The sequence below is a fragment of the Thunnus maccoyii genome, chromosome 11 (assembly GCF_910596095.1).
Source record: "Thunnus maccoyii chromosome 11, fThuMac1.1, whole genome shotgun sequence".
NCBI classification, from domain to species: Eukaryota; Metazoa; Chordata; class Actinopteri; order Scombriformes; family Scombridae; genus Thunnus; species Thunnus maccoyii.
Window position 1 is genome coordinate 25,261,631 of NC_056543.1, and position 15,812 is coordinate 25,277,442.

Here is a 15,812-nt window from a genome sequence, read left to right on the forward strand (position 1 = left end):
GGGAACCATTTTGGAATATTCTCCATCAGGTAAGCAAGGGCATTCGAGTCTTCAGCTCCTTCTTTGAGACTGAATATAAGCAGGTTCTCCCTGCGTGCCCTGTCCTCCGTTTCAATGAGTTTGGCTTCATAGGTTTGTAGATTCTTCAGGCACAAAGCCTTGGACTTTTCCACATTAGACACACGCTCCTGGAGGTTTACTGTTTCAGAATGAATAGTTCTTGTATCTTCGGTGTGCCGTGACAAAATAGAGTGCATACTGTCAATTCATATCTAATGTCTGTTGACATGAGCTTCAGATTTCTCATCAGCCTCTTTGAAGTATCTTGCCATTACCTCCTCCTCCTCCTCACTAAGGCCACATTCTCCTCAAGAAGATCTTTGTGAAACTGAGCCATCATGTCTTGTTTAGCGGTAGTAGTTTGCCTTGTTTTTTGTTATTTACTTGGACTATAGGCTAAGGAAATGTACGTGTTCACTATGTGAGAAACTGCCCACACACAGTCATTAAAGTTTAAAGAGGGTGCACAATGAGGTTGTCTATGCTGCTGCTATGACACTGGATGTCCCTCCATGTGTTTTATAAGTTTAGCCTTTTGTCAGCTTATCCAGTGATAAGTGATAAGAACACCACAATCATTCATGTGTCAAGAGTGAGAAAAATAAAGTCTTGTAGCAATTCAAATGCTAAATCTTGAGTAATCTTAAATAGACAGTCAGGTTGGACACCACTTTCCTTATCGCCATGGGAATGATGCTTTTGTAAAGGGAGATATGTCATGTGACAGACTCCACACCTCTGGATTCAGCCATCATTAATGTTATTTATTGCACCTGTGCTTTTCCTGCTTTGACATCTCAAAATGTGTGCTGCAAAAGATATATACAAACATCATAGTGAAAAGTACTGGAAGAGGGTTTCAACCTCATCAATAGAAATGTACTGAAAGTAGAATTGTGCTGACTAGCATGATTTATTCTCTAAACTATGGCAAATGTGACCTTGTTCATTCTGAATTCTTTCGGTGTCATTTCATCTTGTAAATGTTTAAATATTTCACTGGATAAGGGACAATTAGAGTAAAAATGAGGGAATCACAAAAGTGATTAGGATTTATCCTTGGGGAAACAAAAATATCCATAAAATCTATTCAATAGCTGTGGAGACAATTTCATCAAAACCAGAAATGTCAACCTCATGGTGATGCTACAGTTAAAGTTAGATTATAAAGGTCATCAGGATTTACTCTTTTGGGGAACACGAAAGTCTATGCTTATACTGGTAATCCATCCAATAGTCGCGGACAGACAGAGAGAGACATTAGAGCCAGTATCCATTAACAGTGCTAAAAACTCTTGCATCAAAGTTGTAATGAAAATCAGACCAAAAAGTATATTTAGTAGTATTACATTAACAGATATGTGGTCAGTTGCTAAGTCACAGTATCATCTTGTAACTATTGTGGTAAATATCAAAATGCATCCTCAAAAAGTATAAAGGTGTGGAAGATCATCTTCTGTTTTCACACTACCGTTAATCCTTTTCTCAAGCTATGCTGAATGTGTTACAGGTTATCCTGGATCCCAAGTGTGTTGCATAAAATCTCTTTTTACAGGGAGCGTTAAACAGTCACTTCACAGAAAAAAAGTTTTGAATTGAACATAAACACACATCAAAAACACATGCGATAGATTTTCTGATTTTTTTTTCTGACTCAATACCAGATCCTGTTTAAACTCGTTTGGTAAACAGCATCATCAAATTGAATACTTTTAACTGTAAAATGAACCGTTTCCAGTTTTAGACATATGTTTAATTTCAGCTGTTTTGTGGGTCAGTAGGCACACATATACATACAGTCCAAATACGCAATAGTTGTTTGCTTATAAACTAACCACACCCACACTAAATCGTATAATCTTAAATCTCGCAAATTTACACACACACACACACACGTTATTGCAGAGGTGTTGAGAGAGTTGACCTGTGGCCTTATAATCAGTGCTCAATGTGCTCCAGTGTGTTATATAAGGGAGCAGTGAGTGCTTGTCAGATCCTCCTACAGATGCCTGAGCAGTCACGACTAACGCGGATGTTCTCCATCCATCCACTCAGCCTGGCTAACACAGACTTCACCTTAGCCTCTGCTCCTCAGTCCCACACACACACACACACACAATAGCACGCACACATACACGCATACATACTTCTACATGCACAAGTGTAATTGGGCAAAAAAATTCTAACGCACATTTACGCAGAATACATTCCCATTCGCACAAGTATGTGAAAAATCTTACAAGTAAAATAAAGAATAACGTATTTATGGTAGGGGATTTATCAGTTTGGGGTGGACAACATGGAGTAGAGGGGTGAATGGAGGAGAAGAGTAAAAGTTCAGAAAAGAGGCAGATCTAAAATCTGATCTCTCATCCATATCCTCACAAACGTTAAAGAGTGAACACCTACAGTGCTAAATGTTTCTGCTTTGTGGTATGCATGATATGATCGACTGCAGCTCATTCTACAAATCCCTGAAGTCCCACATCCTTTTAGATGTATTTTTCCGGTCTCAAGGAAAGGGTTATTTCACCATGGACCTGAAGCAGCCTTTGGGACCTCAGTACCTCAGGCTCTGAGAAGCCTGTAGCTGAGAATAGCAGGCGTATCCTACCCACAGTCTGATGTTCTCATGCAGCGCTGTCTGCAGGGAGAGAGATGAACCCTGATGAATAAATATGAAGATAACCTGCACCTCTGCTGCACTTTTTCTCTTCCCGTTCCCCATATGGTTCGACTGAAGAGAAGGATAAGGGAAAAAATCTGAGATTTTCAAAAGAAGCCTCTGGGCCATCATGTTTGTCTATGTACTCGTGCGTGTGTGTGTGTGTGTGTTTTGCGTACATGTGTGTTTGTTTGTGCATGTGTGTATCCAACTATCTTTCTTTGTGTGCCACCATCTGAATGTGTGCATACGCATTAGTGTGTAGTGGCAGTGTGTACGTGTGTGTGGGCGGCACTGTGTAGGAGTGTGCAGTTTGACAGAGCCTCCAGTAGCATGTATTTATGAATCTTTTGTTTTATTCTCCATCTCCTATTCAGCTCTGCAGTAATCACACCTAGCAGTGCTGCTCAAGTGCTGCTGCCCTTGAATGAAGAGAGACAAAATGGGCTCTTTAAAGACTTATTTCAACAGGTAATCCTGCCTCAGCCATCAAAACTGAATGCTGACAGTAGTGATGAGCAGTTTGTATACAGTGATCTATTTAAAAGAAAACAAAAAAACGACCATAAATCAAACACATCCAGTTCAGAAAGCAACAATCGGAAATATTAAACTGGAACCTGTTGCATGTGAAATGTATCTGCTTTGAATATACTTTGATATCAGCAGTAGCTGGTGCACTTTCTGGGCATGGCTCGCATTCTGGCTGAGTAGGAAAGAGGTGTGGGTGGGGGATCGATCCATTCATGGCCATATTGTACCTTGTTTTGACTATCAGCAGGTCTACAGTGACAAGGGGAACCAGGCAGGGTAATCCCAGCGTTACAATAAGGCTGTTCAGTTGGGTAAGCAAGAACGCAAACTTTATTTTTCAAAACAGATGTTACAAAGTGCTTTACAGGAGGAAGAAATGATGAAGAGGAAATTAAAGAAACAGATGAGACAATATATAAAAATAAGGAGACTCAAAAGAAAACTGATTGGCTTAAAACATGAATACTTTTTTACAGATTCATTTTTTCCCATTATTTTTTTTGGAAAGCTTTGTTCTGAAACTGTTCTTGGAAAACAGTGTGAAGCACATTACACAAAATTTTCCTGGTTGATCAACAGCTGTGCTTCATTTGACCTTTCAAGAACAATATTTTGTTTGTGACTTTTATTCCATAGTGTTTTTTTTTTTTTTTTTTAAATAAATACAATTATTCAATGTGGCTGTAGTTACATTTTTTGTGGGCAAAATAGCCTTCTATACTATACTATACTATGCTATACTATACAGTCACATATGTTTTGTAAATTTCTTGTAAACTTATTTTCAATTTTCCATCCAAAAATGACAAATGTGTACCATTTACCAATTCTATTAAGTATCATAACAATACAATAACACTTGTTAAGTTAGTCGAGATTTTTCCATAACTCAGTTGAAATGAGTAAATCCACTGAGAAGCTCTTTTCATTTGCTATTTTTGATGTTCAAAATTGAGACTGCATACAGTATAGTGGTCTGAAGTCACAGCTTGTTTCCAATCCTTGCATCATTTCCCGTTGGTACAAAATGTTATGAAGCTCTGTTTCACTCACTTATGAAATTCCTAGGAACCAGAATCCAGAGATGACTGAAATATAACATAAGTTAGTAGCAGTAGTGGCCTCTAATGCTGCCATGCATGCCTTCTATGTCTTCAAAGTGGAAACTTCAAGATGTGGATTTGTGATGGATTTTTATTTTTATCCTCCAAATGGGTCCCCATGCTGCGATCTTTGAATGCTAGATGAGTCTCCTCAATGTGCATCCAGATGTCTCATTACTCCAACTAAAGAGAACCAAAGTGTAGAAATACCAAGGAATCTTTGTGAGATACAAAACAAAATTTAGAAAAACAAACCTGAATTGCTGCAAAACCAAATTCACATCTGTTCAAATGGGATTTATTTTTCTAGGAAGGCTGAATGATTTTACATTCACTGATCAGTAAGTTCAGTCCAAAGATTTGTCGTTACTGACTTTTTCCATCATTGGCATCACTATTGAAATGCACATCAGTAAGTACAAGACGCTGTTAAGTAGAGGTGAGCGAGTACACCATTATCTGTATCTGTTCAACCAACTAAATTATCTCTGTCCATAGCTGTACTTGGAATGGGTGGGGCTTAAATCGGAAGTGGGTGGGGCCTAATAGAAGTTGGTATTTTAAGCCTCAAAAGGATATGGGTTGAAACAGTGAGAGTTTCAAGCTGTTAATCCCTGTGGACAGAGTGGCTGTGACGATGGCAAGATGGTGTTGTGTGGCGCAGCAGCAGTGAATGTTCTATAGGCTCTGTATAGGGAAGAAGCTCTGTGTTTGGCTACCTGGCCTATCACAGAATGATGAGGACACAGCTACCCAATGAGGATTTTCCGTCATCAGGAGTAAGGATATTGACACATTTTACTTGGAGGATATTCGTGCTTGTAAAAAGTACATTATTCGTACAGGATACTCATTTCATCCAAGGATTCAGCTCAACCCTATCCCTGTTAAGTAAGTTGCGTCTGTTTTGTTCCAACATACAAAGTACAAAAAGAGGCCTATAAGCACTATTAATAATGTCAACAGCTCAGCAACCATTTCATCTGCATTAGAGCTATCAAGTCATGGTAATTTCTGTAAATTATCAGGAGGTAACATACTGCATATCATTACTGTGCTGACAATATCTTTTTCAGTCGTAGTGAAGGGAGCTATGAAAGTTGCAAAAGTTGTAAAAAGCAACTGACTTGTCATTAGTGACACTAATGATCCAGTACAGAAAGTTCAGCTTGATTATTCATTGAGTAAAAAATATCTGTAGCACTTTCTGATAAGGCACCCTTTATAAAGGGTTCATAAATTATAATGACTTACTTAATGTTTACTAAATTATTTATTAATTATGTATGTAGATCAGTTATAAACCATTAATAACAACAAGTTTGGGTTTGCCAGGTTGTGGAAAATCTTCATCCAGCATGACTCTTTGCTTTTCTTTTCAGCTAGGTCTTTGATTCATGATTCCACTCCAATGGACTGTTTGACCAACTACCTTCTGGAAAAAGGCTGCAAGACATCTGGGCAAAAATTACAGCTTCTAAACCCTTTATAAAGTGTGCCTTATCAGAAAGTGGTGCCCATGGTTTGGTCTCTACTGATCGGTAATTGTAAACGGGTGGCTGTGGCTCAAGAGGTAGAGCGGGTTGTCCGCTAATCGGAAGATCAGTGGTTCAATTCCCAGCTCCTCCAGTCCACATGTCGAAGTGTTCTTGGGAATGATATTGAACCCCAAATTGCGGATGTGTGTGAATGATTAGATCCTCCTGATAAGCAGGTTGGCACCTTGCATGGCAGCCCCTGACATCAGCATGTGAATGGGTGAATGTGGCTTGTAGTGTTAAAGCACTTTGAGTGGTCTGAAGACTAGAAAGGCGCTACATATATATGTCCATTCCATTTAAACCCGTCCACACCACACAATTGATATTTTTCTTTCTTCTTTCTTCTTCTTTCGGTAAGTCCCATTCAGAGATATACCTTGTATTTTAAATATTTAAAAGTGTATTTTCTTAGTTTTGTTTGGGCAAAGATCTGTATTTCCTGGACTCTGTTCAATAGCTCAGCAAGCAGTTTAAATATTGTTGTCTGTTACAAACTGTACTTGGGCAAAGGCAAGAATACATTAGGATTGACAGCAGGCAAATATTTTATTACCAACCTTGCCCTGGAATATTAATACAGTCTGAATGGGACTTAATATTATGACATGACCTCTATCTTTTGAGAAACATGGAAGTTAATTTTCAGTGGAAATCTCCACTGATTACGGACACAGCAGAATACAGTTGACCTCTTCAATTATTAGACATCACAGGAGGACTCCAGGTAATACTAGTCCTGTGCAAATAGGGCTTAAGCTGCATATTATTACAACATTTATCATTTACCACAAGTTAATTTTTTTTTTCTCAGTTTTGAATTAATGATAGTGGCCTGCGATCCCTTAATGTCCTAACTGTAATAAACACAAGAGAACACATGAAAAATTGTGGTATCTACTGTATTATCATCCCTTAATGTTTTTAAGTTCCAATATGCCAGCAACGGGGTGTCTTTACTTAATACCGTGTGAAAAGTGTGTCTGTCATCTTCATGTTCAGCTGTGTACATCATCATTTCACTTGATGGCAGAGGACTGATGTGGATTAAGCACACACATATTCTGAATTTAGAATAAATGCTATAAGCCCAAAGTAGACAAGTATATTGGCACACAGACACATATTGCTCTGTGCACTACACTAAGGGCTGCAAAGTATTAAGTAACATCAAATAAAACAGCCCACTGGCAATGTTATTTCCAACATGATCCAAAAACCTGGGTGTGTTTACATCTTTTAGTGGTAATAGAACAGGTAAGGTTATAAAATCAATCATGATTAAAATAGTTGAGATGCCACATGGTGAACTGATGCGCATCATTTGTGATGTTAACCATGAAGCATATATTGTATGTCTATGTGTCTCTAAAATCTAAAGCCTGTTTACATTACAACTTAAAGCCTTATTTTTGTGGCATGAGGTTAAATACTGTATATTGTACATTCTCATAATTAATCATTCAGATGTGTGTGCAGCAGTGAATGCTACAGAAATCTGTTTATGAGGCTGCTGAGATCAGAGACACAGAAAGAGACATACATTGCCCCATGTAGAGAGATGTGAAGTCAATGATGTGTTTTGTAATAATGGAGGCATATTTCTGCCTCATTTGTGCTACAAAAACTCCCAGGATCTCACAGCGTCTCTCACTTTCTACACTTATTGCATCCGATTCGCACAGCACCTCATAGCACTGGCACTACCTAACACCAAAAACAATCATTTATAGTCACATGTGTGTGTGGATAGTCAACCTTGTGCCCATAAAGCCTGTTCAACTGCACTGTATGTACTGGGGTTGAACACGAAGAAAAGTTCCAAAGAGGTGAGAGAAATATGAGGCTCCTGACAAAGCATGTAAAGGGAAAAGAAAATTAAGGCCTGAGAGAAGCTGTGAAAACATGCTCTTTTAAAGCCATAGAACATTCGATTGGTGAGCTCAAGGTCTTCGATACACAACAGCCTTATGACTGCGTAGGTGGCTGCGCCGAGCAGCATAGTGTTGGTAGGCAGGGGAGAGATATATTAACAGCAGGAATGCTGTAGATCGTCAATTACCAGGACTTCTGCACTGACAGTTCTTCCTCTAGCACTTAGCCAAAGGTCTTCTGAGTTCAGCTCAACCTACCTCTGTCACCTAGCTCTCCACCTCCGCACATCCCATAATAATCCTCTCCTTGATGGGACACCACAAACTGGGTGGGGTGGAGTTATTTGGTGTAATATACTGTCAACTGAGGATGTTGTTGAGCAGAGTTGGTACAGCTGAGCAATGGCCACACTGTCAAGTGTATGTAGGACAGGATGTAGAAAGGTCATCAATTATTCTAATTTTTTAACTATTATTCTAAAAAATAGAAGCCATCTATTTTCTTCTACTTGAGTTATTGACTGTTAGAGACTACAGATGTCTTACGTCATTTGACGGGTTGACAAGGCATCACCTGTGCATATGTGTGCTTGTTTGTCTGCTTGGTCAGACATACAAGTCATGATATGATTTATGCTTCCCTTAGGTGTGGCTGTTGGAGATGTGGAAAGATCAAATGCTAAGAGGTTTATTCATTTTCTCTGCACATGATTCTCATTGCTCAAAAATGCAGTGTTGGTAGGGATGGTGGTGTTTGGTCTGTGTATCACCATTTTTTAGGAAGAGCCAGACTTTGGTATTCTGCTGCTCCTTGCCTCTCCTTCCCCATTTCCATGTGTCTTCTAGCAAGCAGTAACTTGGAGAAAAAGCATGTTTTACATCGACTGTATGTACAACAAATGGAAGGAAGTTTGGTTTTATATCAGAAGCAATTACTCTTTACACAGTGATGATTGAAAATCATCACTGTGTGTGACATTATGTCAAAAAAATTTTTTTGACATAATGTGCCTTCTTTGTGTTGGGTATTGTTGGCCAGCTACGAACTGGCCACTGCCTTAAACCCTTGAGTATTTAAAGCCGTTTTCACATAATTTCATATTTCGTATTTTTATAATGTTTTTATGTGTGTGAATGAATTGCATGTATGTAATTGCATTTGCTCAAATTACATCTTGAGGGGCAAATAAAGTATATTTAATAAAATTTAATTAAACTGAACTGAGTCCCTCCCTCAATTTTCTGACATCAGAATTAGGGGGACGGTATCTGACAGTTAACTAACTTTCAGAAACAGGCATGCCTCCTTTATGCAGCGAGTGGCCAGTTGTGTGAAGGTGAGAAATACAGCAGGATTTGGACTAACAAGCTCTTTTTCCATCACGTGGTGGACATGCAAAAGACACAGAGCTCTTGGAGAGAGATAAGTGAACCAGTATGATGCAGCCAGGAGGAGGCTATCAGGGCAGGCTTTTCACCCCGCTTCATCAACACTTCTGCCTTCAGATGTGGTTGTACAACCTAGTTCATTTCATGAATATTAAAACCTTCACTCTAGCTAGCTGGACACTGCACTGCCAATAAATAAATCAAAGGGTTCAATAATCAAAAGCCAGATTTTGGGTGAAGTACCTGTTTAAAAGGTCTCTAAAATTGTCTCCTTGTCTTTACAGGTATATGAAAAGGAGAAAGTAGGTGGAAAGGTGGAAATATTTAGTCGAAGTCCAAGCTACACCGTACGAAACGGAAACAAAGCAAACAAACTACTGTAGCTACAAGTCATGGATGGACAGTGTCACTAACAGAAATTTTGAAGAGCAACAACCAAAAACCATCTAACAAGTCCCAAGTGACATTTGCAGGTATGTTTATATGCTGTTTAATGTGCTACAGCTGAGCAGCTATTTAGCTATCTAACCTGACGTTTGCAGTGCACTTTTCCCCAGTGAATGAACCAAGTTGCTCCCAACATCTGACACTCCCCACCATAGTCTCTCAGGTGTATCCAAATAGAAGTAAACATGGGCACCTGGTTATATTTTAAAAATGGAGAGCAACTCACAAAGATACATAATTAGCGGGGAGGCCTTGTACTTGGAGTCAAAAAACAGCCACCTGCACTAGTCTAGATTAGTTAGATTGAGGGTGCTATGAAAACCAAGAACAGTATATAGTTGGGTGAATCACGACAGCAAATTATTACTAGAAGAATGGCTGTTTCATATTTGAAATATTTTTCATCCCATCCAGCCCTGCTCCACCTGAGAAACAGCCTTAGATAAGCTGGTGTGCTGAGCTCAGACTTGCACTGATTTAAGCCAGTTGTGGTGAAGCATTGGCTCTTATTTGGCGCGAGATTTAAGAGATTGATTTGAGAGAGATTAGAGCATGTTGGGAACCATGTATAATGTTAACCAAAAATATCAAATTATGTTATATTACTAGATTTCAGCGTTGAGGCACTTACATTCATGATTTTGCATAGGCATACTAACCTAACCTATTACTGGGAATCATGAGAAAGTTTAGTGACAGAGACAAAGAGCGTCCCCGCAGTAACCATAGCAACTCACTCTCACTTCTGCCTGCATGCGCACAGAGTGAGAGAAGAGAGAGAGACACTGTGCTGCTGCCAGAAGAGCCGCTGACTCTGAGCAGCATGCATGAGAATACATTACAATATAACAGATTTGTGTATATTTCTTGCCTTCCCCCTGATGGTCTGAATAACTTGCTGCTGCTGTTTCGCTGTGCTGCTCTGTCTTGTCTGTCCGTGCGCTTTCGGTGACCTTTCTTTTTCTGCTCTGCCTATGATCAAATGCTGACGTTATTGTTTTATGTAAGATATGATTTGCTGTATCGAAATAAGTACTCCAACTACGTAAGCGGATGACACAGAGGGCACCATCATGAAATTAAAATATAAATTTCTCTCTTTGGTTTGTGATTTTTTTCCCAAAGGAGAACACAGGATGAGTGATTTATAGGGTAGATATGTATGATGTAGCAGACCAAAAAAATGCACTTTGACTTCAAAGGCTGACTGAAAAATGCACCACATGAGAGTTTTACAGATGGGGCTGAGCAGCGAGGGTTAAAATGGTAAGATGGAGATGAAGGTATAAGTCTGGACTTGAGGTAGCAGAGCCGTTATGCGCTTTTTGTTATGAGGTGATGATATCTCAGATTCATTTGTGATTTGTCAGGTATATCTGTGGGTGAGTAGTTTGGCCATAAGGTATGTCACATTCTTTTTCAATGTGTCAGGAGTCCAAGTGAGTGTGTGTGTGCGTGCGTGTGTGTGTGAGTATCTGCATACTGTGGATTCCTGGTGTGCAGGTTGCATGTGGGAGCAGAGAGAAAGCACCTGGCTGAGAGGTGAGTCACAGACACAGGTAATCACTCTGACATTTAATTCTAATGAAGTACTGGGAGGATAATGGTACCCATTGGTATTAGCAGACGTGCACACACAAACCACTCAAACATGCACTCAAACGCATGCAAAACACAAGCGCACAAATACACACATACACACATATACACATAAAAAGCCCTCAACACTTACCACTGTAAAAGCTGTGCTTAAGACCCTGACTCATACACATTAAGGCAGAGAATACGGAGGCGGGAGAAGTGTTTTGAGGCCCCAGACAAGATGACAGTCAAAAGGACACTTACACAGCCAAACAGTGCCAGCGCTAACAGGAGGCAGACGGCGGGGATGAAGGGAGAGGGATGGAGAGGGTAAAGAGGTGACTAATGCAGGAGATGCTGATTAGCTTACTTGAAAACAAGAGTTACAGGGAAACGGAAAGTGAGTTCATAGTTTCTGCAGCTGAGTACATTGAGAACTCTCAAATTAACAGTCTCACTTTGGAGGAAACGGGGAATATTCTCACAAGTAATATTGCAGTCAAACAAAGAGCGTGCCGTTTCACGAGGAGAAACATTTCCAGTTGGTCTCTGATTGACATTGCATTTATTTGGAAAGGTGAACAGCGAGATTCAGTAAATTAAAGTGGGGTTTTCTCAGTTGCCAGTCTATGTATTTGCATGTTCAATAATAATACAGGGTGTGTGTGTGTGTGTGTGTGTGTGTGTGCGCGTGTGTGCGCGTGCGTGCATGTGTGTGTGTGTGTACGTGCAGTGTTATAAGTGCAGAGCTCATCAGCATGTTTAAGGTCACATTTGATGTCACTGTGCTTCCCCACAGTGAAAGGGTTGACTACTGCTTGTGGTTTGTCCCTGACTCACTGTGGTTTCGAACAGACCGTGCGTGTATGTGTGTACGTGTGTGTGTGTGTGTGTGAGAGAGAGAGAGAAAGAGAGAGAGGGAGAGAGAGAGCGAGATCAAGAGAATGACCAAAGGAGTGAGAGATTCTTCAGTTTTGCGATGTGAGTCAGATGTGTTCCTCAGTCATAAATGCTGGGTAAATGTTAGGAGCCTTTACACCGCTGAGATCGCAGCGACGCCGCTCCCTCATTTTGCTTCTGAGATTTTTTTGGGTTTTTTTTTCTTCTGCCCACACACAAAATAACACAAGTAACAAGTACAAAAGCCGTCATTTCTTTAACCTCTGTCACAGTTTTGACGTTTTTGACACTGTAAAACGCCCATGTGGTTTTGGGAAATTCTGCCTTTGAATTTCTTGCTCTTTTGTTCTGTCTCCCCCCCACCCCCCAAGAGCAGTCAGTATTTGCTGATTGTCAGCTTGTGCAAAGACTACAATGACTTTATGAGTGACTGATTGTGTATCAAAGAGACCGTGTGTTAGAGAGAGAGAGACACACCGAGAGAAAAATGCATGTTTGATAAAGAAATCAACTGCTGGCTACCAATGCAGCACAAGAGCCCTTGAAATTTTGCTTGTTGCTCCGGTAACAGCAAAGACACATTCAGGTGAGTATCAGTGTAAAAAAGTGAGTATGCGTGAACTATGCATGCACGTGGTTGCGGATAACGGACACTCCCTAACATTTGTTTCTTTACAGCATTCTGCCAATCCTTTCACTCTCTGAGTAGGCTTAGCCTTGCTCCTTTCATTCATTTAATGCTAGTTTGCCCTCATTAATGTACAGTACTCATGCACAACTTTTATTTTCATCATAATTTTCTATGGCTGTGTAGCATTAGTGGCCTTTGCTGTCAACACATCTTTTCTTTATTTGGGGATGGAGAGGGGCTTTCTTTGGATTGTGTTCCCCCCGCCAAGTACAAGTACATGTACTTGTATTTCCATTAAACACGATGCTTTTCATCGAATTCAAAACCGACAGTCCCTTTCACCAGGTTGTCACGCCCCCATCATTGTGCTGCTATTTGACGATGAATCCGGCAGCTGAAAAAAAAATCTTGAAAACTGACAGTCACTTCTCAGGCGTGGACCTTTTTAAAACAATGTTTCAATTTTACTTTCAAATGAATGTTTTTTTTTTTTTGTTGTTTTTTTTTTGTTGCCAAAGCCCGTGTTTGAGTGGTGGAGGTGAAACCCATTATAAGATGTGTCGGCGGAAAGAGGAGAGAGAAAATGAGTGAGAGGGGGAGAGAGTGGCTCTGTGGTGTTCGATGAGTGGGCTGCCATGCATTCTTTTAGCCTTATTCACTGAGTAAGCGTGGGCGGCTAATTCGTGTTTGCATTCACCAGGTTTACCTAAGGGGGAAATGTTTTATTATATGCTGTCTTTGAAATCGATGACTAATTGTACTCCTTTTTTCTCTCTCTCTTCATCCGCTCATGTCTATCCATCTCCATTTTCTCCCCCAATCCCTACCTCTGTGCTTCTTTCCCCCTCATATCACACAACACTGTCCCCTTCTGGACTTGGATCGAAGGGTTGCCGTGTTTTGAGTGATGGTCTTTCAAAGGAAGGATGAGGATCTGTGCTGTCGCAGTCTGTAAAGATGCACTTTCGGACTCTGGCTGCTGCTGCACACAGAAAGGTGTGAAAAAGGTGTTTTATTCCATCAGCTGAATCGCTCAGAGAAAACAAAGAAAGCACAGCAGAGCAATACTGACATGGCCTTGGGAACTGAGAAAAAAAGAATATATTGAGATCTTAAGAAATAGGGAGAGTGTGATTGAGAGGCAATAAGACAGTAGAAAAAAAAAAACTAGGAAAGAGAAAGAAGTGCATTCTCCCAACATGAGTCATTTCTGAGTGAAAGCTTTGTAATTTAAGCCACACATGGTGAAGGAGACAGAGAGGCAGAGTGAGAGGGATAGATGGAGAGATATGATGGAACAGGTATTTTAATCAATACAGTTTGTGCTATATGCGGGTAAAAAGCAGGCATATCAACAGTGATTGTGTATTAGGCTGCCAAAATGGCTACACTCAATTCTTAGTCTGAATACATCCTGTAGCTGCTGCTGCTGCTCTGCAAACTTGCTGCTTTTGCAACGGAGCCTGTGTAAACACTGAGTTAGAGTTTGCTAACCATACATGTAGCACTGCACCTCTGTTGTATTCAAAGTATGAACTTACCAGAGGGAAGGCAGTCCTCTCAGTGTCTTAAAGGCAAGAGACAAAAACAATATCAAGCAAGTCTAAAGTGACAAAATTATGACTTATTGTGATGGAGAAAGGATGATTTCCATTAAAGTCAATACAGCAAACCTGAAATTAAATATGGCGGCTGATTTCTTCTTCACTCACAGAATGAAGAGCTGTGCAGAAGCAGTGCGCTTAGTGCTGCCCCTGGTGGCTGGAAGCTATATTGCAACAATACTGATGTAGGAATGTAAAGTGCTGTACTCCATCACAGAATCAGGGTGTTTGTATTTTTTTTACCAATCTCCCTGTAACAATTTGATAAAACCCTGAGTGATAGAAATGTTCAGTTGTGCATCAGGGCTAGATGTAATGAAATCAGGGGGACACAGCTAGTCTATTTAAAAAGGAAAAGAAAGAGAAAAGTACACCTTGCAAAAGCACCAAAACTCTTGTATGCACTTGTTTGAGGTAAATAAGAGTAAATGCAAAGGCATGCAAAGCATGAACAAGACTTTTGTGTGTTTACAGGCACATTAATACATTGGGTATGAGTCCTGGATATGATATTTACATGGCATATTGATTCTAGCAGCCAGTCGTTTCTGTACTGACTGAACAGATGAAAACAAACCAAATGAATATTTTGGCTGCCTGAATACTGCTGCGCTGAGGCCTAATACTCTGCTGGATTTGACAATATACCTTTAAATTCATAAGGCCCCCCCATGCAATCATATTCTACATACATCAGTGAGGTGTAACTTTACGAGCTTGGAGGGCACGAACAGTATCTGCCTCTAAGCAAAAATCCTTCCCCTCAAAATCATCACACTCTATTCTGTTATTTCCCGTGGTGATACAAGAGAAATGTTTTCATCACTGGCTGTATGTTAAGTATTTTATTAACTGTGAGGCGTTATCTGATATTTTCTGTTGCCTTGTATCAACTGATGCAGCAAAGGTCTGAAAAAGTACATTTGGCTGAACACGTCAAATCTGTTCGATCCACGTGGCCAACTGTACATGAGTCATGTGGTATTTACCATGACCTGCCTCCAGTCCTACCTCCTCTCTGACCGCCAGCTACTATTTAATTTACTGTGGTCTGGATGATGACGGTGTCCTGGCTGCACACACATGCACACGTGCACAAACCCGCACATATCAACTTGACAGCTGGTGTTTTCAAAAAATGGTCAGTAGGCCTTTTGTGTTTTTTTTTTCTCTCCTTCATCTTGAGGAACAAAAACAGAGACACATGTTGTGAGTCACCGCAGTGTGTCATGATGATCCGTCAGAAAGGACAGCGTCCTGTGTTGGCGGCAAGCGGCAGATAGTTTTTATGACCAGCACCGTGCTGCCCACAGCGGACAGGGATATGAGAAAGCACATCTATACTGACAGAGTTTAGCGAGGAAGCTCCTGGTCCTTTTATGTGTATGAAGAAGTGTTGCATTTAGAGATTTCTTTGCCATTTCTGCACCAGTACAGTCTAACTCCTAGATTCACACAAGCTCTTTTATTCAAATAAAAGGTAACT

At 40.3% G+C, this 15,812-nt stretch overlaps 2 long non-coding RNA genes across 2 annotated transcripts; one reads left to right on the forward strand and one right to left on the reverse strand.

Annotated features, from left to right (window-relative positions):
• The first annotated feature begins 2,984 nt into the window (after nt 1–2,984).
• LOC121907589 lies at nt 2,985–3,913 on the forward strand. The gene is made up of 2 exons (XR_006098911.1): nt 2,985–3,196; nt 3,504–3,913. It is a non-coding gene; the product is annotated as an uncharacterized LOC121907589 (long non-coding RNA).
• On the reverse strand, nt 3,524–14,386 carry LOC121907587. Its single transcript, XR_006098906.1, has 3 exons — nt 14,264–14,386; nt 13,550–13,704; nt 3,524–4,545 (listed from the first exon to the last, which is right to left on the reverse strand). It is a non-coding gene; the product is annotated as an uncharacterized LOC121907587 (long non-coding RNA).
• Between the last annotated feature and the right edge of the window lie 1,426 nt (nt 14,387–15,812).